This window comes from Lactuca serriola, chromosome 5 (assembly GCF_051521515.1).
Source record: "Lactuca serriola cultivar US96UC23 chromosome 5, Lser_US96UC23_V15, whole genome shotgun sequence".
Classification (NCBI taxonomy): Eukaryota; Viridiplantae; Streptophyta; class Magnoliopsida; order Asterales; family Asteraceae; genus Lactuca; species Lactuca serriola.
The window spans coordinates 203,892,666-203,905,810 of NC_136412.1; positions in this window are offsets into that span (position 1 = coordinate 203,892,666).

The window sequence follows — 13,145 nt, forward strand, 5'->3', positions numbered from 1 at the left end:
CTAAGCCCTAGGGGTAGTTTAGAGGGGTTTTGGGGCTTAAAAACCCCACTTAAGGGTGTTCACGGTCAAAGAGTGTTCTTGGGATGTAAACACATAACTTGGCCCCTATTTGATGTCTTAAACATGAATTTGCATGTTAACTAAGCTATACAACAAGTTAGGATGGATTACTTACTAGTTTGGGGCTCGAAACGGGCGTTTTTGGCTCGAAAACAAGTTGTAGAGAGAGAGTGGAAAGAGTGTGAATGGAATCCACTCGCCCTTATATAGGGGTTGGAGTTGGGGCTCAGTGTAAATATACCCGATACTGCCTCTAAACGGGGCTTTTGGTCACACCCGATTAAACCGTCGTATTTTGACTTGGTTGAAACTAAAATATTTTAAGGGAATATTGTGGTTGTTTCTAATTTGTTTCAACCCTTACCATGTCATTATAAAAGTCCCACATTAATTAACCTCTTCGAAAAGGTTAACGGACAGTTTAATAAAACGAGTCTTATTAATGGAAGGAGGGGTTAAATATGACGGAATAAATTTCGGGTTGTCACATCATCCCCCCGTTAGAGGGAATTTCATCCCGAAATTAAGGTTTAGGCAAGGAAGTAGGTATGAATGACCGAGTAATGAGATGAAGGTACCTCCTATTAGGCTGGTCCTCGCACTACCAAATGAACTCTGGCCTTTGCTTGGCGTTCTAACAAAACTTCACTTACAGGATGCGGATTCCGTCTCGTGCCGTTAGCGGTTCCTACTGGTTTGTCTACGAAGTTAGGGTTCCCAATGGTTTTTATCAAGATGAGTGGGATACAAAGAGCGACGTCAGGCAACCGCTTATCAAGTCTAAGAAGTGGATTGATCTGGGGTGAAACTTGTGGAATTTCCAAAAGTAGTAGTGGTCTGACGAGGGTTGAACCAATCTCCGTAAAGAATCTAGGATGGTCCTAAGCTCTCGGAAGGGTAGAGCTTTTCAGTACTTAAAACATAGTGTACCTCTATGGCGAGATCATCACTGGCGTGATTACCATTCCGAAGTTCCAACGTTCTCTCTCATACTGGAGGTGTAGTCCTTTTGGTTGGTTCTTAGGAAGCTCGGGTTGTCCTTGGATTTGTGTTTCCTATCAGTTGGATTTCAGAGGTTTTCTAGATCATCGGATGGATTGCATGTCTACGGGTATCTGTTTGTTGCAGGGGTCTATCTCAACCTAGTGCGAAACGGGTCTATACTTCTGGTTCTTTGAGATATTTCTAACGGAAACCCTCAGGGTCGGGGAGACAGGGTTTCACCAGACGAGTGTTGGACTATCTTGGGAGGTGGTTCTACGATTTCTGCGCGAGATAGTATTCGTGGAACACCTAGTATACCAATGAATCTCTATGACATGCCCTATTCTCTAAGGCGTTAGTTTATTTTAGTTGCAGAAAGTGTGTGCTCTTGTATAACCCATCGACTAACACCTAGACTGGTGTCAAGTCTATAATCTCTTCGGGATCTGGGTTATAAGGCTTAACACACCCTACTTTTGCACTTTATTCAAGTATTCTTGGCTGCGGTGGTTATCCTATGGCTCTTGGCATTCTAGTGTTCACTTCGGAGAATGCAGTCCATCGTCTACAGGGCGACGGTGATTTCCTCCACACAAGAAGGCAAAGTGTCCTAGGCACTACTTGTCGGTAACGGGGTGGACGAAGTGCCTGAGTAGTGCGAACATCTTCTGCAACTACTCTTCCAAAGGTTCTGAGTTTTCTCGATCTAGGTCAAATCTAGTGAGTATAGGGTTCCATCACTCGGAACTTTTAATCTCTTCATCCACTCTAATCTAGGGTTAACGTATCGCAGCTTCTGGATTTCCGGGATATCTGCTGAGATGCTTAATTCAGGGGATTAAGCGTGAGTGGATGGACGTAGTCAATGTCCTTGACTCTTACGACTCAGATTTCTTTACCACTCGAGGGTGTTAGCTACTATGTTGGTTTAACCGGGATGACAACAATTTTCGGATCTGTGGTCATTATAGTAGCTCAACCCGCCGTGGTTCTCTTGACTCTAGCTCTTATCCTATGGAATTGGATGAAGGGTTTTGCTATGAGGTTCGTGGTAGAGCTCATACTTGGCTTAACCACTAATATTTGGTGTATGCGAGCCATATATAATTGAGGTCGGTAGGATGTTCAGTTGTGCGACTCCACCCCAGACCCACAACCCAATGAGGAACAGGGAATAGGGAGGAAGCACACATCTTAAATCTTTTTGATCTCAATTATATACCACCCTTATGCATATACTCAGTTATAGTAGTTAGTCCCATGAGTTCTATCCTCTTGATTCACGAACATGATTGCGAGGTGCGATGGGTCTTTCTGGGGGATCTATGGAGTATGCTTCGGGTGGTTATCGTCTTCTGGAATACCTGCAGGGTCTTTCGCTTCTGTTTCTATCTGTCTAAGAAGGGTTGGTTAACAGCGCGCGATACCCTTCTCCTGGGTACTTCGGAAGGTTTGAAATAAGAGTGACAACTGACAGATCAGATTAGTCTTTATTATTTTTATTTTGTTTAGGTTTGGAAGAACCTTTATCTTCCGAAATGGCTACGGTGATAGTTCTTTTTACACAGCACTAGGGAGTTACACATGGTTGCACGAAGTCGAACCATGATTGATAGAGGTGTCGAAGTTGGCATACTTCGACATGATATGGAATGCGGGTCGATAGAGTCATGTGCCGAATGGGCACACAAGTTCTGGGCGTCTCGGGTTTCGTCCCGTGTATCACTGTCGCGGATACTTGGACAGATAGAGTCGATGCGGAACTATAGAGGGTCCTAAGTGTTTCTGAGTAGAGTACCATTTCATGAATGGATTCTCACGAGGCATTTCTATAATCTCCTAACATATACTAGTCATGTATAATTAAGGTGGAGAGGACTGTTGACTGAGCGACTCCGCCCTAAATCCACAACCAAACGAGGAACAGGAAATAAGGCGGCATTCACTCACTCTAGGTCTATCCATCTCAATTATACATGGCCGTAACGTATATATCTAGCCATTATAGTTTTACCTGATGAAATTTTAAATTTTATAACAGTGTTGCGACTTTCACCTTAATGGGGAAGTATTTGCACTTAGAATTAGCCTTTTAATGTTTTCGGTTAGTAATCTGAATTGAGAGACATACCAAAATCTACCAGGTTCCTTGATGCTTCTCCCCAAGCATTGGAGTTAGACTCCTCCTGTGTCCTTGTCTTTTCTTTCCGTTGGAAAGTCCTTCTTGAAGTGTCCCATTTCACCACATAGGTGGCAAATTGGATTGAGCGTCACATTGGTGGTTGATGTAATGAACTCAACTGGGGCTCTGCAGGTACGAGTGGTGTGCCCCTTCCTATTGAAACTAGCACATATGAGTTCCCGGCATCTACGATGGTAGCTACACTTGCTGCAGTGGGGAAGGTTTCCTAGGTATGGTCTCCTAGGTGTAAGGATGGAAGAATTGGCAGGGGTATTAATTGTCTCAGCTCGTTGCCCTTCGAAAGGTCCTTGAGCCAAGGTACTTCCTTCCTCGTTCTTGAGCTTTCTCTTTAGTGGAGTTGGCTGAGGTTCTTGGGTGGTTGGGTATGCAGGTGTTGGTTGCTGATGTCCCATGCTAGGATCAGGATTTCCCGATAGGGATCTTTCTAACATTGGCGTTGTTAGCATTCTGTTGAGCCATGACAGCAGCTACGGCTGCCGAGACTACAGCTTGGAACGTAGCTTTATCGAATAGGAGAGTCGGTTTCTTGCCGGCGGATGGGTTACGCTTCCTCGGAGGCATGGTTTTTCCTTCACGGAAAGGATCACAAGCCGATGAGAGACGATGGTTAACCCTGGACGTATCTATCCTTAATATATTAGGCATAAATTTTTCCCGTGCCTCGGATATTGGTTGTCTGAGTGTCGACCTACATCCCTATGATGTAGTCCGGGTATCAAGGTAGGAGTATGAGTATCGGAAAAAGCCATAAGATGGGAATCGTTCCTACTAAGTTACCGTTATACTGGGAAAGGTTTCACTCTCCAGCCTGGAAAGATATGAGAACAGTTCGGAATGAAGACCGCGGGAAGAAAGGCTCATGAAGACTTATGGCTAAACAACCTCAATAGAGGTGTGGGGATCCGCTCTAAGTGTATTACTTGCAACGGGAAAAAGGCGAATTACCTAACACATAGCGTGAGTAGTGTAATCACTAATTCACTAAATTGTATAATTTTATAGGTGTATTAGCGTGACGAATACGAGGATAAGACACTTCTCAGGTTCCATGTATTGGCTCCCTCTGTCTACCTCGTATCTTTGACTGGGACCGGCATTGCTTTCCTTCAGGTAGTTACCTAGGGTTCTCTTCTCCTATAGACATATTGAATTTCTACTCCGCCTTACTTCCGAATCTGACTCTGGGTGTCATCACTTCATGATGGATGACTGGAAATCTCGGAAGTTTAGGCGAATTTCTCACCGATGTCCCTAAAAAGATATAGGCACTTGGTGATTTCAATAGTCTTGACCTAGTTCATTTATTTCCGAACTGGAAATCTTCTCAATGAACCTCTTCGGGGTCTGAATCAACTTTTCTGCCGATTATTGAAGTGGATAGGGTTTTCTACAGGGTTCGTGCGAGATTGGAAATGTCTAAAGAATCCTAAGACATTATTAACATTTCACTGGGTGATCCATATCGACTCCTGCTACAATTACATAGGGTATACAAATCATATATAGCTTAGAGCCGATATGCCTTCGAATATGTGATACTACTCTATATCCACATCCCAACGAGGAAAAGGAAGTAGAGCGAAACCACACATTCTTAGCCTATGGGATCCTTATTATATATAACCTTGGGAGTATACTCTATGTAATTATAGGTATATCGATAAGGATCTTTTTGGTTCTTCACACAAGGTTATCTATGGATCCTAGAATACCCCTATGGTATTTTAATTTCTTGTTTGTTTCTTATCTTCTGAATATGATTTTGGGATTAATGTGAGTCTTTTAATATTCCAAAATACTCCCATAGTATTTTTAAACTTTATGTTTGGCTCTAGCATTCCTAGTTGGTATGTTTGAGACCTATTGCAACACCACTATCACTCCCAGGCACACGTTCATCGCATCTTGAATAAATGTAGTTGATCAGGTTACATTTATTCTAGCTTACGATTACATAACCGGCCAGGTTTGACGGTAATGCTCAACATCCGAAGACCTTTATTCTTGTTCTTCTTGTGATACTTTAGTAAAATATGGTTATATTTTAAAGTAGAATTCTTGGTCAGAGTGTTTTATCCCTATGTATTTATAGGCTGTATATCTTTTATGAATTGATATACTTAGCTCACTATAAAAACTGCTCTGATACCAATCTGTCACACCCCAAAACTGGAACGGCGGAAACGTTCTGGGGTGGATGACGTCATGTCAGGTATCACAACATATGTAGTATAGTAATCAAAGTACAACAACCATTGCATTAATAGTAATAGTTTTTCATAGTTTACATTACATAGAAACATCAAAGTAATACAAGTAATGATATAGGTGCAGGTTGGTACTAAACTGTCTTCACCAAAAGCTCCTGGGATGTACCTGTCTATTGCTGACCTGAGAATACATGTTATTTTGAAAGCGAGTATCAGCATTTTTATAAATGCTGGTGAGTTCATAAGTATTTAGTGTCATTTGTGTAAGTAAGCATTTTATTCAAAATAACTTTATAACAGTAGTAGTTTAGAGTCGACGGTGTATTAGAGTCCTTTCCATAAAATCCTATATTTTCTTAATAAAAGCAGTCTTCTACCAAGACCTGACAGTGTTATGTTTTAAAGAGAATTTCCCTGAAATATTAACATTACCAAGATACGGTATTTGAGTTTAAAGGAAGTAGAAGAATATCACTAGTAGAATACAAGGGAAAATAGCATATGCCTCAGCAGAAGATACTGCTGACTAAGGAAAAGAAATCATAGACTCCATGAGATTATCAATTTAACGACACGCCTGGCTCAATCTAACAAAAGGAGACACAGACCCCAGACGGTATCAAATGACAGATACGTCTAGCAAGGCCTAAAAAAGAGTGAATCTGAACTCGTATGTAACCATGCTGATCGACGATAAAGTATCCGACGACCCTCCAGGTCACGCGTAGAGGTAGTGGCAGTAGTAGTAGTAGCTTCATGTCACGCATGGGCCTTACCGGCACAGACTGTAGCTAACAGTCAGGGTGTAGGATGGTCAGTCCCGTATAGATCTATACACATGATGTTCACTCTCATTCCCGGAGACTCTGGTTACACGGCGTTAGCGCAATGAAGCGTCGTAGTGGGAAATAGTGTGTCACATTCTAAAGTAAGATATATATATATATATATATATATATATATAGAGAGAGAGAGAGAGAGATAGAGTTTCTTAAATATTCCTATAATAGTTACTAGGGTCTCTGATCTATGAGTGATGAGTGAGAGGATGCCCTTGCTACCAAAGGGAAATGAACTGATCGATGTAAACCTTTATGTCTATACATGTATACATAATATATAATTAATGATTAAACGACCTTCGGACGGATATCCGATCCCACCAGACCACATCCAAACGAGGAAAACGAAATAGGGCGAACTAGCCTTCCTAAGTCCTTTAAACATTATTTATATAACTATACAAGCACAGGCATACATTTAACTAAGTGGAAACATTTAACGAAGTAGAAGCGTTAACAAGGTAGAAGCATTAATAAGTAGAAGCGTTAACAAGGTAGAAGCATTAATAAGTAGAAGCGTTAACAAAGTATAAGCGTTTAACAAAGTAGGAGCATTTAACGAAATAGAGGCATAATGAAGTAGTAGTATCTAACGCAGTAGAAGTATAAAGACACGGAAGAAAACTTTGGAAAACCTTTACACTTAAGAAAATCATGACTTGGTATTCTTTTGCAAAATAAGTTTGAAAACCTTTAGAAATCCTTTGAAAACCTTTCATAAACAAGTTTTAAATGAAACTTTGATAAAACATTATAAGTAAAGAAATCCTTTGTTTAAAATACTACTGTAACTAAATCTGAAGTAAAACATACAGCGCGAGAGACAATTTGAGAAAAGCTTTGAACAAGTAAAGACGTTTTAGAAAACCATTTACAATATCATACTTGGTAAAACAGTTGATAGTGTAATAAATCCTTGTGCATGCAGGTTATCAATCACATGTGATTGATATGATAACTGTCATGTTTTAACTTGTATTCCCCCTAAAAGTATGTAAAAACATTTAAAAGGTTAATTCAGGGGTATGAACTCACCTGTTGTAAGTGGATCGAACGAAAGTGTCGGTTGGGTGCTCGGTGTCAAGTAAAGACTTGAACACACTTACTGACCTATTAACATATGATGACATATGTTTACATACAATTAGTAAATATAATACTAATTAAACTCGTATATGCATCCTAAAGTGCGGAAAACACTTTGATTAAGTGCTAGGGGTGTCCCGGGTGACATCTAAGGGTATGTATGGCCTAGATAGGGAGTTTACTCTTCAAGAGTAAACTCTTTATAGAGTTCAGGGCCCTAAGACCAACTCCCCATGAGTTTACAGCTGTAAACTCATGGTGGGGGTGTTCTAGGATGCTAAATGGTCTTATATCATTCATAGAGTTAGGCTAGGTCCAAATATAAGGCATATGAAGGGGTTTAAGGCTCTTAATGGACCATTTGAGGAGTTTACGGCCCTAAACAAGGAGTTTATGACCATAAGCTCCTATACACACATTCCTTTGGTGTATTAGGGTCTTAAATGGTAGGAAACAAAGTTCTATGCATTTTTCCAAGTCAAATGGGGGTGTTAGGGCATCATTTGGCTACCTTTTGGGAGTTTACGGCCCATGGACCACTTCTAGGGGGGTTTACGGCCGTAAACTCCTATTTCCTTGGTTTAATTGATGTTTAATGCCTTTACCTCAAAGGGGGTTCCTTCTAGACATTTTCCAAGTCCATAGGAGGTGTTTCAGGGCATTTCTAACACCTTAAAAGGTGTTCACGGCCCTTGAAGAGGGTTTTACGGTCCAAGAGTGTTCTTGGGCCGTAAACTCATGTTTACTCTTCAAAATGCAAGGTTTTAGTGTTCTAAGCTCGAAGGTGTAAGTCCACAAGTCATATCTAAGCCCTAGGGGTAGTTTAGAGGGGTTTTGGGGCTTAAAAACCCCACTTAAGGGTGTTCATGGTCCAAGAGTGTTCTTGGGCCGTAAACACATAACTTGGACCCTATTTAATGTCTTAAACAAAAATTTGCATGTTAACTAAGCTATACAACAAGTTAGGATAGATTACTTACTAGTTTGGGGCTCGAAACGGGCGTTTTTGGCTCGAAAACAAGTTGTAGAGAGAGAGTGTAGAGAGAGAGTGGAAAGAGTGTGAATGGAGTCCACTCCCCTTATATAGGGGTTGGAGTTGGGGCTCAGTGTAAATCTACCCGATACTGCCGTTTAACGGGGCATTTGGTCGCACTTGATTAAACGGTCGTATTTTGACTTTGTTGAAACTAAAAATTTTAAAGGGAATATTGTGGGTGTTTCTAATTTGTTTGAACCCTTACCAAGTCATTATAAAAGTCCCACATTAATTAACCTCTTCCAAAAGGTTAACAGACAGTTTAATAAAACGAGGCTTATTAACGGAATGAGGGGTTAAATATGACGGAATAAATTTCGGGTTGTCACACAGGCATACTCTCGGGTGTGTCAGAAATCAAACCGAGGAAATGATAATCTTTTCAAAAGAAAAAGAACATGAATTTTTGTAGAATATTTTTTTAAGGAAGAGGGGAGTGCAATGCTTACAATCAGCCGAGCTCAATTAAGTATTTCCCATGTTACCCATACTTATGTACTATGATTAGTATGCTTGCTATGTGAACTTCATGCTAGATTAAGGCTAAGGGTACCTTCATGAATCATAGGATAGAACTGCATGATTTGTGTGATGCCTTATAGCTCGATAAAACTTGATGCCATGTATTACTTGGAATTGATATTGGCTCAGTTATTTGCTATGTGTATGCTTTCAAAGTTGTATATGCTTAGGAGTGTATAGCCCTAGAATGATCGATTTAGACTCCTTTCTTGTTTCTGGTTTGGTTGTGGACTTAGGGTTGAATCTTCATTCGACAATCTATGTGATCCTATTTTGTGTACAACATACATGCATAGAGAAACCAATTGTGTTGATTTAAGTTCTTGGTACTGCTAATGGTGAGGGTTGAGAGTTCCTATAAGAGACTAGGATATGCATGATGTGTAGCATAGGTTGTTCTTGGTTGTAGTGTGGTAACTCAGAGGAACCAAAATTTACCTTGAGGAAGGTACAGGTATGTGTGCAAAGTAGTATTAGGCCCGTACTACTAGAAGCACATGACATGTACCTGAGACACATGTAGATACGAGGATCCTAAGGGTACTTGTGTGTTAGGAGTCTCCCTCGAGTGTTTGCTGATTGTTTATATCTTGTGTTTCAGTTTGAGGATGGTGGTCAATCGTTTGGGACGTGGAGGTACTAGTTCTTACTCTGGATCGGATTCAGGTTTTGGCTCTAGCTCGGAACCTATTGAAGAGAATCTGGGTTAGCTTATTGCAGCCGAGGTTACTCGCAATATTCGTGAAGTTATCCCCATGATCTTCAGTACCGTTAAGGAGGGGATTTTAGAGCTCATGGAAGAGCGACGTGGGTCATTTCGAGCCGAGATTGTTGCAGGTCAGGCTAGCGCGTGAACTCCCTCATTCTGGAAGTTCAAAGCATGTGGAGCACCTGAGTTCTTTAGGGTTAAGGACCCCATCGCTAGCCATCATTGGATCACTAACATGTAGAATTCCCAACACATGAGCTTTTGCCCTGAGGGGGAAAAGGTGGGATTTGTGTCCTGCTTACTATGGGATAGAGTGCAGGAGTGGTGGGAGAAGGTTACCGGAGCATTAGCGTCCATGGAAGTGGCTGTGATGACATAGGAGGACTTTGTTCATAGGTTTCAAATTGAGTTTTCACCAGCTATAGGGGTGCGTCAGGTGGTGAGGGAGTTCCAAGATCTTCGCCAGACTATAGAGATGGTGGCGGAGATTACCGTCAAATTCACGGAGAGACCATCGTTGGTCCTGCAGTATGTTATGGATGAGGAGATGAGGAATACAAGATATCATAATATGCTGAGGGATGATATCAGGGAGTTTGTGAGCTTCTCGAGGTGCAAGACCCTGAAGGACATAATCGAGAAGGACCGTGAGCGGGAGATTGAGTTGGAGCTCCGAAAGAAGCAGAAGATGGAGACGATTTAAACATCTATCGGTCAAGCTAAGAGACCCAAGAAATTCAATACCCACTCTAGAGGCCAGCAGGTTCGGGTTCGTTGCACCATGTACGACAAGTCGCACAGTGGAGCTTGTCGATCACTAGGTTGAGGATGTTTCAATTGTGGCCAATCGAGTTACGTGAGCAGGGATTGCCCCAAGAGGGCTCTAATTTGCTTTCATTGCAATCAGACCAACCATAAAAGGTTGATTCTCCGAGAGTGTCTGAGGGAGCAGTGGTGGCTCCTACGCGAGTCACCTGGAGGATTACCGATGCCTCCCAGGGCAAGACGGAGGCTCCTGTGGTGAAGAGCAGGGATTTTCAGGTGACCACTAATGAGGCCCATGCAGTGTTGGATGTAAATATTTGTATGTGTTCTAACCCTACCTTTTATTGCTTTCCTTGTTTATGCTTATGTTTATTATGATCTTGTATAGGGACCTTTTTGGTCAACGACAATTGGTGCGAGTTCGAACCCCAAGTAGGGGAGAGCGAGTTATTATTGGTGAGAAAGCTTTCAATGGTCTAACTCTCTGTTCAGTTGCGAGGGCCATGAGATATCTGCAACAAGATTGTATCAGGTTTCTAGCTTATGTTTATGACACGTGGGTTGAGGACACGACAAATTTGAGTAGGGTACCCATGTGCAGGATATTCCTGACGTATTCCCCGATTATTTTCCGAGAGTGCCTCCTGAGAGGCAGGTTGGGTTTCGGATTGATTTGTTACCTAGTGTAGCTCCGATAGCCAAGGCGTCGTATCGCTTGGCACCGCCTGAGATGCAGGAGTTTTCTACACAGCTGCAGGAGCTGCTAGATAGGGGTTTTATTCGTCCGATTAGTTCTCCATATGGAGCAACGATCCTATTTATGAAGAAGGACGGTTTGCACAGGATGTGTATTGACTATCGCGAGGTTAATAAGCTAATGGTGAAGAACCATTACCCACTCCCAATGATTGACGATTTGTTCAACCAGCTTCAGGGTGCATCTTGCTTTTCCAATATTGATTTGCGGTAAGAATACCACCAGATTAGAGTCAGGTATGAGGATGTAAAGAAGACAGCCTTTAGGAGTGGTTATGGTCATTACAAGTTTGTGGTGATGCCTTTCGGGCTCACCAATGCACTAACAACATTCATGGATCTCATGAACCGGGTCTGTAGGTCGATGCTAGATCGATCTGTGATTGTTTTCATTGATGATATCTTGGTCTAATCCAAGACCAAGGAACAGCACGAGCAAAATTTGCGAGAGGTGTTGGACATCCTGGAGAGGGAGAGGCTTTATGCCAATGTGATTTTTGGTTGCATTAGGTGCAGTTTTTGGGGCACATCGTCAACTAGGAAGGAATATTGGTCAACCCGGCCAAGATCAAGGCTATTATAGTATGATGCGTTGGGAGGTCCCAAGGACGGCATCGGAGATTTGGAGTTTCTTAGGTCTCGCGGGGTATTATCAGAGATTTATCCATAACTTCTCCAAGATTGTTGTGTCGTTGACTCGTTTGAAAAACAAAAATGTGGCCTTTCGGTGGGGACCGGATCAACAGTTTGCTTTTGAGACTCTAAGGCAGAGATTGTTTGGGGCCCCGATTCTTCTGCTCCTTAAGGTTTTGGATGGGCTTGTGGTTTATTGTGATGTCTCTATCTTAGGTTTGAGAGTTGTTCTTATGCAGAGAGGTCACGTGATTGCTTACGCTTTGAGGTAGATGAAGCCTCATTAGGCAAACTACCCTACACATTATTTGGAGTTGGGGGTCATGGTTTTCACCCTCATGATCTGGAGGCACTATTTGTGTGGGGTACGGTGTACTATCTACACCAACCACAAGAGTTTGAGATATTTGATGGACCTGCCAAATCTGAACATGAGGCAGCAGACATAGTTAGATGTGGTAAAACATTATGATTGTGAGATCCTGTATCACCCTGGGAAGGCCAATGTGGTGGCTGATGTGTTGAGCCACAAGACGACAAGTAATCCTATCAGAGATGTTTACTTGAGAATGGTCGTCACCTTGCCTCTGTTAGATTATATCAAGGAAGATGAAGTAGAGGGTTGTAAAAAAGAGAACTGGAAGGTTGAGCAGATCAGGAGAAATTCCCTTAGTTATCACGGACAGTCGTAGTTTGTCAACTTAGCGTGGTAGGCTTTAGGTCCCGGCATTAGGTGGGGTGAGATAGCTGGTACTGGAGGAGGTGCATAATTGAAAGTTTTCTATCTATACTGGGGCCATGAAGATTTACAGGAGTAAAAGGTTGAGCTATTGGTGGCCTTGTATCAAAAGGGAGATAGCTTGGTTTGTTGAGAGATGCCTGACTTGCAGGAAAGTCAAGGTCGAGCATCGGATACCCCACGTCAAGGTGCAGCCATTACCTATTCCTATGTGGAAGTGGGAGGAGATCACTATAGACTTCATCACAAAATTTCCTAGAATGGCACTATTAGATATAGTGTGTAAGTCCATAACTATATTTGGTATGTACTTGACCCGACCCGGCATGGTCCATTTGGGTTGCACTTCACCCGAACAATTTATGGATAATCTTTTCAGAATAGTATAAGTCATGATTTATTAATATATTATAAGTTCTAGTATTTTAATATAAAATCATATTATTTAATTAGTGTTGATCTATAATTAATCTAGAATTAATTTGAGATCAAAAGTATGACTAATTAAATATGGGCTCTTGTATTTATATAGTGTAGGCTAATGCTTATTTGGAATGGGCTAGGCTTGCATGGAAACTCCATGGATACTCCATGGAGCTT